Raw genomic sequence first — 11,232 nt, 5'->3', positions numbered from 1 at the left:
GTAATAGACACCACTATAAAGAATAATATGCACACATACTGATATAAAAATCCAGTATAAAACGGTTTAAAAACTTACTTAGAAGCTTCCAGTTTAGCTCTGTTTATAAGGCTGCTGGAACACCCACTGCAAGTGTGAAATAGCAGACACTGCCCCTCCCCATTCCTTTGCATATGAAAAGACCCTTTACACAAACAGACGCAAGCTGGAGTAGGTATACGTCGGTATTCTCCTAAAATTTTGGGGCTTGGTTAGGAGTCTGAAAATCAGAGCAATGTTATTTAACAATAATCAAAACTATCCATTTAAAAAAAAAAAAAACTGTATGGGCTGTATAAATAGATCATCTACAAAACATTTATGCAAAGAAAAATCTAGTGTATAGTGTCCCTTAAACATTTCTATTTTAAAAGCATTCTTACTTTATAGCATTTTTTCACACCAGCCTAAAACTTTTTTCACAGTACTTTATATATTGTGTAGCTCAGCTATCCAGCTAGCACTGGTGATTTGATCAGTCACAGTTTCTGCTCAGGTCCAACAATGCTCTGCGGGTCCTGAGTGGTACTTATACTATGTGTTTCCACCTGCTTGCAGGGGTTAAACACGGAGGTACAGGGTTTAACCCCTTTAAATCACACACAGCAAATAATTTTTCAAATACAACGGCCCTTCAACTGCAATATTTTATAGAGTCATTGGTTGCACATTGACATTCTAGTGACTCAAACTGTCCCTAAGTGGCCTCAGCAGAGAAGGTAACCATAGTTGCCAACATTTCAAAAAAAATTCCAGGGACACTTTGCAGCAGAGCAAGCAAGCAGGTTACTGGAGTATTGACAACCTACTGTTCACCAGCTCCGCCCACTCAGTTCTGCAATCAAAACACACCCATTTGAAAGTAATAGTATAATTTAGACTTATCCATAGTGTATTATACAGATTAGAGCACCAAGCTCTTAAACCTACCCAATCTCTGGAACACATTCTGGGCATACGGTTATTTTTACAACACAGCATCAAAATTAGAAAGACAAATAATATGTGAACCCATTCAATAATAATAATATTCCAATAGGAATTAATTATATTTAAATAATACACTATATCTATTTATCATCTATCTATCTGTATATATGTGTGTGTGTATGTATATATATATATATATATATATATATATATATATATATATATAATTCTCCCAGAAAGGATAAGCACAATCTTACAAATTATTCAGCAGCCAGGGTGCACTTTAACATACGTTACCTTCCCAGCAAAAAAGGCACTCAATGTTTTCCATAAAAAATAACTTTTAATTTCAATCTATCTTTAAAAGTGACATAACGTTTCGGTGTTTAGCAACACCTTTGTCAAATGTCATACAAACAAACATCAAGAAACCCAATTCCCAAAAAGCTCACCTATCATACATAAATTTTACCTGCCATATATACAAGTGTGTTTGTATTCATGCATGCGATCTGGCTACGACGTCATGACGTTCTGTATTCGCGTGTTCCGTAGTAGGCCAATCACGCTTATGCCCGTAACCATGGTTACCAGTACACAAAGCCTCGATCACAATTCCGATACTATACTTTTTACCAAAGGTGCATAAGACCCTGATAAATCCTCCTGGCAGACCTATTGTGTCTGCCAGAGATTCTTTACTATCTAGCCTGGCCATCTATATAGCAGACATCCCAACCTACAAAAACTAATTTCAGGGAGGTGGCTTCACCCGGTACTGCGCCGCCACTCCCCCTCCTCCCAGTTATATATTGGACACCTTGAAACCCTAAATAATAGAGACTTATCATTAAAGTAGCTTCACGCTAAAGTCACATTAAAAAAAAAAAAGTAGCTTTATTGCACAACCACATACAACAAACCTAATTTCCAGTGATCGCTTGTTGAATGCATAAATATTTTAGAATATGAAGTTTAATTACTTGCAGTAAATAAGATAGTATTTGTGTTTTATTTTATTAAAATCAGTGGGGGCTTTTTGGTTACTGATGCATGCTTTAAGGGTTCTATAACGTCCCAACAACTAAAGAAATTCCTTAAAGAACCACTTTTCCGGATTTGGGCCACATTGGATCATGGTACTTGGAGTTTCAGCGAGATTCCATTCCATTTGCTGGCATCAGGGAGCCGCTATTACAATCAGGGAGACTCCCTGAACTTCAGGGAGAGTTGGGATGTCTGATATAGTCTTCTATCTTTTTTGCTGGGACGGTATATATATATATATATATATATATATATATATACAGACATCCCAACTCTCCCTGAAGTTCAGGGAGTCTCCCTCATTGTAATAGCGGCTCCCTGACGCCCGCAAATGAAATACAATCTCCCTGAAACTAGAAGTACCATGATCCAATGTGGCCCAAATCCAGAAACAGTGTTTCTTTACGGAATGCCTTTAGTTGCGCCGTTGCGGTGACGTGCTGGGACGCTATGGAGCCCTCAAAGCATGCATTAGTAACCAAAAAGCCCCCACTGATTTTAATAAAATAAAACACAAATACTACCTTATTTACTGCACGTAATTAAACTTCGTATTCTAAAATATTTGAGCATTCAACAAGCGTACGATCACTGGAAAATAGTCTTGTATGTAGTTGTGCAATAAAGCTACTTTTTTTTTAATGTGAGTTTAGTGGGAAACTAGCTGGTGAAGCCACCTCCCTGAAATGAGTTTTTGCAGGTTGGGATGTCTGTGTGTATATATATATATAATATATATATATATATATATATATATATATATATATATATATATATATATATATATATATATATATATATATATATATATATATACAGTATATGCAAACAACAAATGTTGTGCAAAAGAGATTTTCAGGGACATACAACTAAATCAAGGGACTGTCCCTGGAAATCAGGGACTGTTGGCAACTATGGGTAACCTAGGTTACAACACAGAGGAGCCCATTGCATTATGGACACTAAACATTTCTACCTTCTTTTCCAATATTTAATCAAATAATATCATTTAAAAAAATTGCATATACTATTGAGCTACATCATTCTATAGTGTGTTATTCTATACTACTTTAGATGGGTAAGCAAAGGTACCGTTGTACCAACAGGTGAGTGAAATACAAATGCACCACACCACATACAAAACCCAATAACAGTTGTCAATAAATCAGTCACTACCCTACCCAGAATGCTTTGTTATTCTGATGAATGCGCATTTTTATAGAAACTTGTTAATAAGATAATTATCCATCACGTGACCCGTTCCATCTCACTCTATTGGCTAGACTATGTGGGATGTTACAGCTTCATTATGAGCACAGTTTGTGAGGCACTCACTCTAAAAGTTCCCACATAGGATAACGGATCGCACATCCAAGACCAACCAATAGCAAACCTACCAAACTTTGGAAACAGATCCAGTAGCCAATCAGAAGCGTTTTCAAACAGGTAGTTAGCAAATCAGCTTTCTGTGTGGGCGGGTGCGGAAGGAGAGGCGGGAGAGAAACCAGGTAGAGGAAGAAAGAAGAATATGGCGTGAGTTGTGTTTATCAGGTTGCGTTAGGTTCCTGAGTTATATGTTCCCCGCTGTGTTATAGCCTGCACGGATAGGGGATGGAAAAGTGTGCTCTGGGTGTTCACACACCTAGTCACGTAGTCCTGCGCTATGGCCTAGTTTCTCCTTAGATATAGAACGTTCCTTGTGTGTGTTATGTGTGGAACTAGTGCGCTTTTTATTGTCTCAGAATAAAAGCAGACTCCCTACGGAATATTAGCAATTCTGTCGTGAGACACTTTACTAGAAGTGCAGGTATTATACCCGCTGGGAATACAGTGTTGTAGATCTCTCTTGCAACCAAGTAATGTGTAGGAATCTATATGGGGGAAAACTACACTTGCACACAGTATGCTAAATAATGCAAGCACATGAGTACTGTAGTCTTAAAGTATGTATTTTATATTATATTTTATATATATGTGTGTGTCTGTCATTTATAGCCACCACAGAAATATATTAAGCACATCATATGCCCTAATTTATGTCTCCATCACCAACGAAGCTCATATTATATACTACTCATGTATACCAAATTGCTCAAGTAATGTGAGAAGTTATTGTGCACAAAGGTTCCTAGGAATGTGTTGTGAAAAATATCACAAATGATCCAGAAAAATTAGACAAATTGTTTATCTAATGCTCTACAAACGCTGATATTCCAGTGGTAGTTAATTGAGAACCATATTATGGGCCATGTGTATTAACCCCTTTTATTTTTCTAAGGGGCTTAGTCTTTTTTCAATAGCGCGTCGCCGCTATTTAGCAAGCCTGCTGAAGGGAGGGTCTAATAGCGCAGTCTTGCCACTTGTTGTAGCGCTGCGGAATCTGTTGGCGTTCTACAAATAACTGATTATAATAGTTGCAAGACCCGCGCTATTATACCTAGACAATTTCTTAACTACCAGCCAAGCACATGGTATGTTGCAGTTGTTAAGGGGTTAAACTGCGTACCAACAAGGTTAACTTGAGAACTTGTCCGCATGGCTTTGTGGCATACGGGCAGCAAATTCTGTTTATCCGCTGCCGGTATGTACCATTACACACTCAAAGTGATTGTGTAATGCTGCCCTTTCCCTTGTGCCAGAGAAGGGCCAGTCAGTCACAGAGAACAAGTCTAGGGTGATTTCTATGCGCCAACTCAGGTGGCGGAGAGTGTAAGAAGCAGGGCTCTAATGGCCGCAGCTTCTTACATAGCGGCAAGCAGGCTTGCATGTGCAAACAAGCCCCGCAAGACTATCAGAGGGAAATCCTATAAAACAGATAATTTGTAGCAGATTGATCTACATTTAAAATAGACAGTTAAAATGATATGAAACATACAATTTAAAAAGCGTTTCCGATTTACTTCTATTATGAAATTTGATATTCTTTGTTAAAGGACCAGTCAACACATTAGATTTGCATAGTCAACAAATGCAAGATAACAAGACAATGCAATAGCACTTAGTCTGAACTTCAAATGAGTAGTAGATTTTTTTTATAACAAATTTCAGTTATGTATATTTCCACTCCCCTTGTACCATGTGATAGCAATCATCCAATCACAAATGCATATACGTATAGTCTGTGAATTCTTGCACATGCTCAGTAGGATCTGGTGACTCAAAAATTGTAAATATAAAAGACTGTGCACATTTTTTTTAATGGAAGTAAATTGGAAAGTTGTTTAAAATTACATGCTGTATCTGAATCATGAAAATTTAATTTAACCTGAGTGTCCCTTTAAAGAAATAGCTAGGTAGATGCCCGGAGCACAAAAATGGCAGGAAATAGTGATGCGGTCTAGTTCTCTTGCAAATGGATAACATTATTGCAAAGCTGCTGCCATATAGTGCTCCAGAAATGGTCTGGCTCCTAAGCATATATATCCTTGCTTTTCAACAAAAGATACAAAGAGAACAAAGAAATTAATAAATGTGAATTAGAAAGTTATTTTAAAAAAAAAAATGCATGCTCTATCTGAATCACGAAAGAAACATTTTGAGTTCATGTCCCTTTAAAAACTAAAATAATAAAAAGGAATCTCATATGCAGTGTTCTCCATAGACAAATTTTGGCAGCTAGGTGGATTTTTAAAGCAGCCGGGTGGGGGCAGTGTAATTTTTTTCCAATATTATAACATAACATTTTCTACTATCCAAAGCACAGAATAATTGCATAATCGAACACAAATGTATTTAATTTTAATTTCTTCGCTACCATGGATTTCAGAGAAAAACTTGCCCAATTTACCGGATAATTTTAAACATTTTTGCTATCACTCGGATTAAACAGAAATAGAGCTTTTGATTTTTTATTTGCCTATGAAAACTATATATAAATATTTAAAGAAGACATCCCAAGGTATTGTTTTAGGCCCATTTTGATATATTTGATGCCACTATTTGACAGCCAGATATAATCATATCATTTTTTTTTTTATTATGCAGTCATATGACAAATGGTTATAAAAGCTTCTCTGGGATCCCCTTTGTTCAGAAATATCAGACACGCATGGCTTTGCTTTTTTTGGGCAATTAGAATGCCGCTAATTGCATCTGGACACCTTACGCAAAATTCCTGGCAGTGAATGGGTTAATCAATTAGCTTGTAAAGTTAAAGGGACAATCTAGTCAAAATTAATTTTAAACAACTTTCCAATTTACTTTTATCATCAAATTTTCTTTGTTCTCTTGGTATTCTTTGTTGAAAACTAAACCTAGGTAGGGTCATATGCTAATTTCTTAACCATTGAAGGCCGCTTCTTATCTCAGGGCATTTTGACAGTTTTTCACAGCTAGAGGGTGTCAGTTCATGTGTGCCATATAAATAACATTGTGCTCACACACGTGGAATTACCAAGGAGTCAACACTGATTGGCTAAAATGCAAGTCTGTAAAAAGAACTAAAATAAGGGGGCAGTCTGCAGAGGCTTAGATAGATACAAGGTAATTGCAGAGGTATAAAGTATATTAATATAAATGTGTTGGTTATGCAAAACTGGGGAATGGGTAATGAAGGGATTATCTATCTTTTTAAATAATACAAATTCTGGAGTAGACTGTCCCTTTAATTTTTGATGCAGAGTAGAGAGAACCCTCCCACCTGACACCTTCCACTCCCTGATCCCTCCCAAACAGCTCTCTTCCCTCCCTCACCCCCACTGGTCACCACCATCTTAGGTACTGGCAGAACGTCTGCTAGTATGCAGTTTAGGGTTTTTTTTAAGAAAAAAATTTCAGTGCAGTGATCCCTCCTCAAGCCTCCCACCTCCCTGATCCCAACAACGTTTTAACCCTCCCCCCTCCTACTAGAGGTGGCCATATTAGGTACTGGCCAGCTGTCTGCCAGTACACATTTTTTTTTCTTTTTTTTTTTAAATAAATATATCATTTTTTTTCTGTAGTGGTGCCCCCTCCTCACAATCATTAGTTATGATGCCCCACACCCAATTCCACCTTTCCATAGTGTAGTTCCCATCCCTCCCTCTAAAACATTTTCTGTAGTGTAGGGCCCCTCCCATTCCCCGCCTTTAAGCCGCCTCCCGCCTTCCCTCCTTACACCTACCGCTGGCACAAGAAGTTGATGGTTACAGACGGTCATTATGTTAGTATAACGTACATTGTTTTGTAGTCATAATGTTAAAAATAAGTTTTGTTGGAAAATGCAAGTTGTCCTGAAGTAACTTTTTTTTGTTTGTTTTTCTTATATTGAAAGAGGTGTCCATCTAGAGCTGTAGGAATCTTACTTATAAGCCAGTGAGTGATTGTGTATTTATCATTACATTACATGTTGAAAAGATCCAATGAATATTCTTGTTATAAAATGAAATGCTCTACATTTTTTAACACCTAGCTTTGACCATTGTAGGTTTCTTTTTAAACAACTCTTCAATTTTCTTCTATTATCAAATTTACTTTTTCTTGTTATCCTATTTTGAAAATCGGGAAGGTAAGTTCAGGAGTGTGAACGTGTCTACAGCACTATATGGCAGCAGTTTTGCAACAACGTTATACATTAGCAAGAGCACTAGATGGCAGCACTATTTCCTGTCATGTAGTGCTGCAGGCATGTGCACGCTACCTATCTAGATATCTCTTCAAGAAAGAAGAACATGAGAACAAAGCAACTTTGATTATAGAAGTAAATTAGAGATTTTGTTTAAAATTGTATTCAATATCTGAATCATGAAAGAAAAAAATTGGGTTTTGTGTCCCTTTTCTTCTATAAGGTAAGACGAGTCCACGGATTCATCCTTTACTTGTGGGATATTATCCTTCCTAACAGGAAGTGGCAAAGAGCACCACAGCAAAGCTGTCTATATAGCTCCTCCCTTAGCTCCACCCCCCAGTCATTCTCTTTGCCTACTCTAAGTATTAGGAAGGGTAAAGTGAAAGAGGTGATAAAATATTAGTTTTTAATTTCTTCAAGCAAGAGTTTATTTTAAATGGTACCGGTGTGTACTATTTAGTCTCAGGCAGCAGATGGATGAAGACTTCTGCCTAGAGGATGATGATCTTAGCATTTGTAACTAAGGTCCATTACTGTTCCCACAGAGGCTGAGGAGTACAGGAAACTTCAGTGTGAGGAACGGTTTCATGCTATGCAGCAGTGAGGTATGTTTAGTCATATTTTTCTGGAGAGACTGTGTATTTCAGAAAGGCTGACATTATACCCAGGAGGGTAAGGGTAAGCAGTAATCCTAGAGCTAAAAGAAGGGCATTATTTAGCTTGCATATGGGGCCAATTACAAATATGGTTGACACTGAATTGTAAATGTTTGGGGGCAAACTTTTTTTATGATTGGGAGTGCAATAACATTTTGGGAAGCTTTATTGAGGGCACACATGGCTTAACTTTTGGGTCTCAGAACCCACATGGCTAGTTATAACCGCTCTGGTGCAGTTCTTTGAGGCTGTGGAGACATCGAGTGAGATGGGCGGGGCCTATTTTCGCGCCTCAGATGCGCAGTTAGTTGTTAACAGCAAGCTCTAACTCCTGAGGGCCCTGGTGTATGTTTTAGGCCAAATCCAATCTGTTACCCCACATTATCGATCCCTGAGGGCAGGTAGGGCCACAGCAGGGCTGCTGCAAGGTGCTGAGGGTGTTTTTTTTCCGGATCTGGGCCTATTTTCAATCCGGTTTGCAAATTAAGGGGTTAAATGTTAAAATTCCTTGTGGGGCAATCTTAACTACCTACAGGGAGTGCAGAATTATTAGGCAAGTTGTATTTTTGATGATTAATTTTATTATTGAACAACAACCATGTTCTCAATGAACCCAAAAAACTCATTAATATCAAAGCTGAATAGTTTTGGAAGTAGTTTTTAGTTTGTTTTTAGTTATAGCTATTTTAGGGGGATATCTGTGTGTGCAGGTGACTATTACTGTGCATAATTATTAGGCAACTTAACAAAAAACAAATATATACCCATTTCAATTATTTATTTTTACCAGTGAAACCAATATAACATCTCAACATTCACAAATATACATTTCTGACATTCCAAAACAAAAACAAATCAGTGACCAATATAGCCACCTTTCTTTGCAAGGACACTCAAAAGCCTGCCATCCATGGATTCTGTCAGTGTTTTGATCTGTTCACCATCAACATTGCGTGCAGCAGCAACCACAGCCTCCCAGACACTGTTCAGAGAGGTGTACTGTTTTCCCTCCTTGTAAATCTCACATTTGATGATGGACCACAGGTTCTCAATAGGGTTCAGATCAGGTGAACAAGGAGGCCATGTCATTAGATTTTCTTCTTTTATACCCTTTCTTGCCAGCCACGCTGTGGAGTACTTGGACGCGTGTGATGGAACATTGTCCTGCATGAAAATCATGTTTTTCTTGAAGGATGCAGACTTCTTCCTGTACCACTGCTTGAAGAAGGTGTCTTCCAGAAACTGGCAGTAGGACTGGAAGTTGAGCTTGACTCCATCCTCAACCCGAAAAGGCCCCACAAGCTCATCTTTGATGATACCAGCCCAAACCAGTACTCCACCTCCACCTTGCTGGCGTCTGAGTCGGACTGGAGCTCTCTGCCCTTTACCAATCCAGCCACGGGCCCATCCATCTGGCCCATCAAGACTCACTCTCATTTCATCAGTCCATAAAACCTTAGAAAAATCAGTCTTGAGATATTTCTTGGCCCAGTCTTGACGTTTCAGCTTGTGTGTCTTGTTCAGTGGTGGTCGTCTTTCAGCCTTTCTTACCTTGGCCATGTCTCTGAGTATTGCACACCTTGTGCTTTTGGGCACTCCAGTGATGTTGCAGCTCTGAAATATGGCCAAACTGGTGGCAAGTGGCATCTTGGCAGCTGCACGCTTGACTTTTCTCAGTTCATGGGCAGTTATTTTGCGCCTTGGTTTTTCCACACGCTTCTTGCGACCCTGTTGACTATTTTGAATGAAACGCTTGATTGTTTGATGATCACGCTTCAGAAGCTTTGCAATTTTAAGAGTGCTGCATCCCTCTGCAAGATATCTCACTATTTTTGACTTTTCTGAGCCTGTCAAGTCCTTCTTTTGACCCATTTTGCCAAAGGAAAGGAAGTTGCCTAATAATTATGCACACTTGATATAGGGTGTTGATGTCATTAGACCACACCCCTTCTCATTACAGAGATGCACATCACCTAATATGCTTAATTGGTAGTAGGCTTTTGAGCCTATACAGCTTGGAGTAAGACAACATGCATAAAGAGGATGATGTGGTCAAAATACTCATTTGCCTAATAATTCTGCACTCCCTGTATATGGGGTCTGCATACAAAATTTTGAAAAATTTGGTGCATGTTTAGGCTGTTTTGCAGAACGTGTATGCTTTTTTTTCTCTTAAAGGCGCAGTACCTTTTTTTTAAGATTATTTTTTTCACTAAATAAAGTGTTTTCATGCTTGTTTGTAGTCATTACTAGCCTGTGCAACATGTCTGACATTGAGGAAAGTCAATGTTCAATATGTTTAGAAGCCATTGTGGAACCTCCACTTAGAATGTGTCCCTCATGCACTGAAAGGTCAATAAATTGCAAAGAACATATTTTAGCTACTAAAAGTATGTCGCAAGATGATTCTCAGTCAGAAGGGAATCAGGTTATACCATCTAATTCTCCCCAAGTGTCACAACCATTAACGCCCGCACAAGCGACGCCAAGTACTTCTAGTGCATCTAATTCTTTCACCTTGCAAGATATGGCCGCAGTTATGAATACTACCCTCAAAAAGGTTTTATCTAAGCTGCCTGGGTTGCAGGGGAAGCGCAGTAGGTCTGGTGTGAGAACAAATGCTGAGCCCTCTGACGCTTTATTAGCCATATCCGATGTACCCTCACAATGTTCTGAGTTAGGGGTGAGGGATTTGCTGGCTGAGGGAGAGATTTCTGATTCAGGAAATATGTTCCCTCCGACAGATTCAGATATGACGGCTTTTAAATTTAAACTAGAACACCTCCGCTTATTGCTCAGGGAGGTTTTAGCGACTCTGGATGATTGTGATCCTATTGTAGTTCCAGAGAAATTGTGTAAAATGGACAGATTCCTAGAGGTTCCTGCCTACACTGATGTTTTTCCGGTCCCTAAGAGGATTTCAGAAATTGTTACTAATGAGTGGGATAGACCGGGTATTCCGTTTGCTCCCCCTCCTACTTTTAAGAAAATGTTTCCCATAGCAGACGCCGTGCG

At 38.6% G+C, this 11,232-nt stretch overlaps 1 protein-coding gene across 1 annotated transcript in view; it reads left to right on the top strand.

The window, feature by feature from the left end:
* Window positions 1-3,532: 3,532 nt before the first annotated feature.
* Window positions 3,533-11,232, top strand: part of TATDN2 (TatD DNase domain containing 2) — a 31,386-nt gene continuing 23,686 nt past the window's right edge. Inside the window, exon 1 of the mRNA XM_053720772.1 lies at window positions 3,533-3,549. The gene's annotated coding sequence lies outside the window, so the exon portion shown is untranslated. The remainder of the gene's footprint in view (window positions 3,550-11,232) is intronic.

Source organism: Bombina bombina, chromosome 7 (assembly GCF_027579735.1).
Source record: "Bombina bombina isolate aBomBom1 chromosome 7, aBomBom1.pri, whole genome shotgun sequence".
In the NCBI taxonomy this organism is placed as follows: Eukaryota; Metazoa; Chordata; class Amphibia; order Anura; family Bombinatoridae; genus Bombina; species Bombina bombina.
Note: the sequence above shows the minus strand (reverse complement) of the source record. Positions and strands in the feature narration are given on the sequence as shown.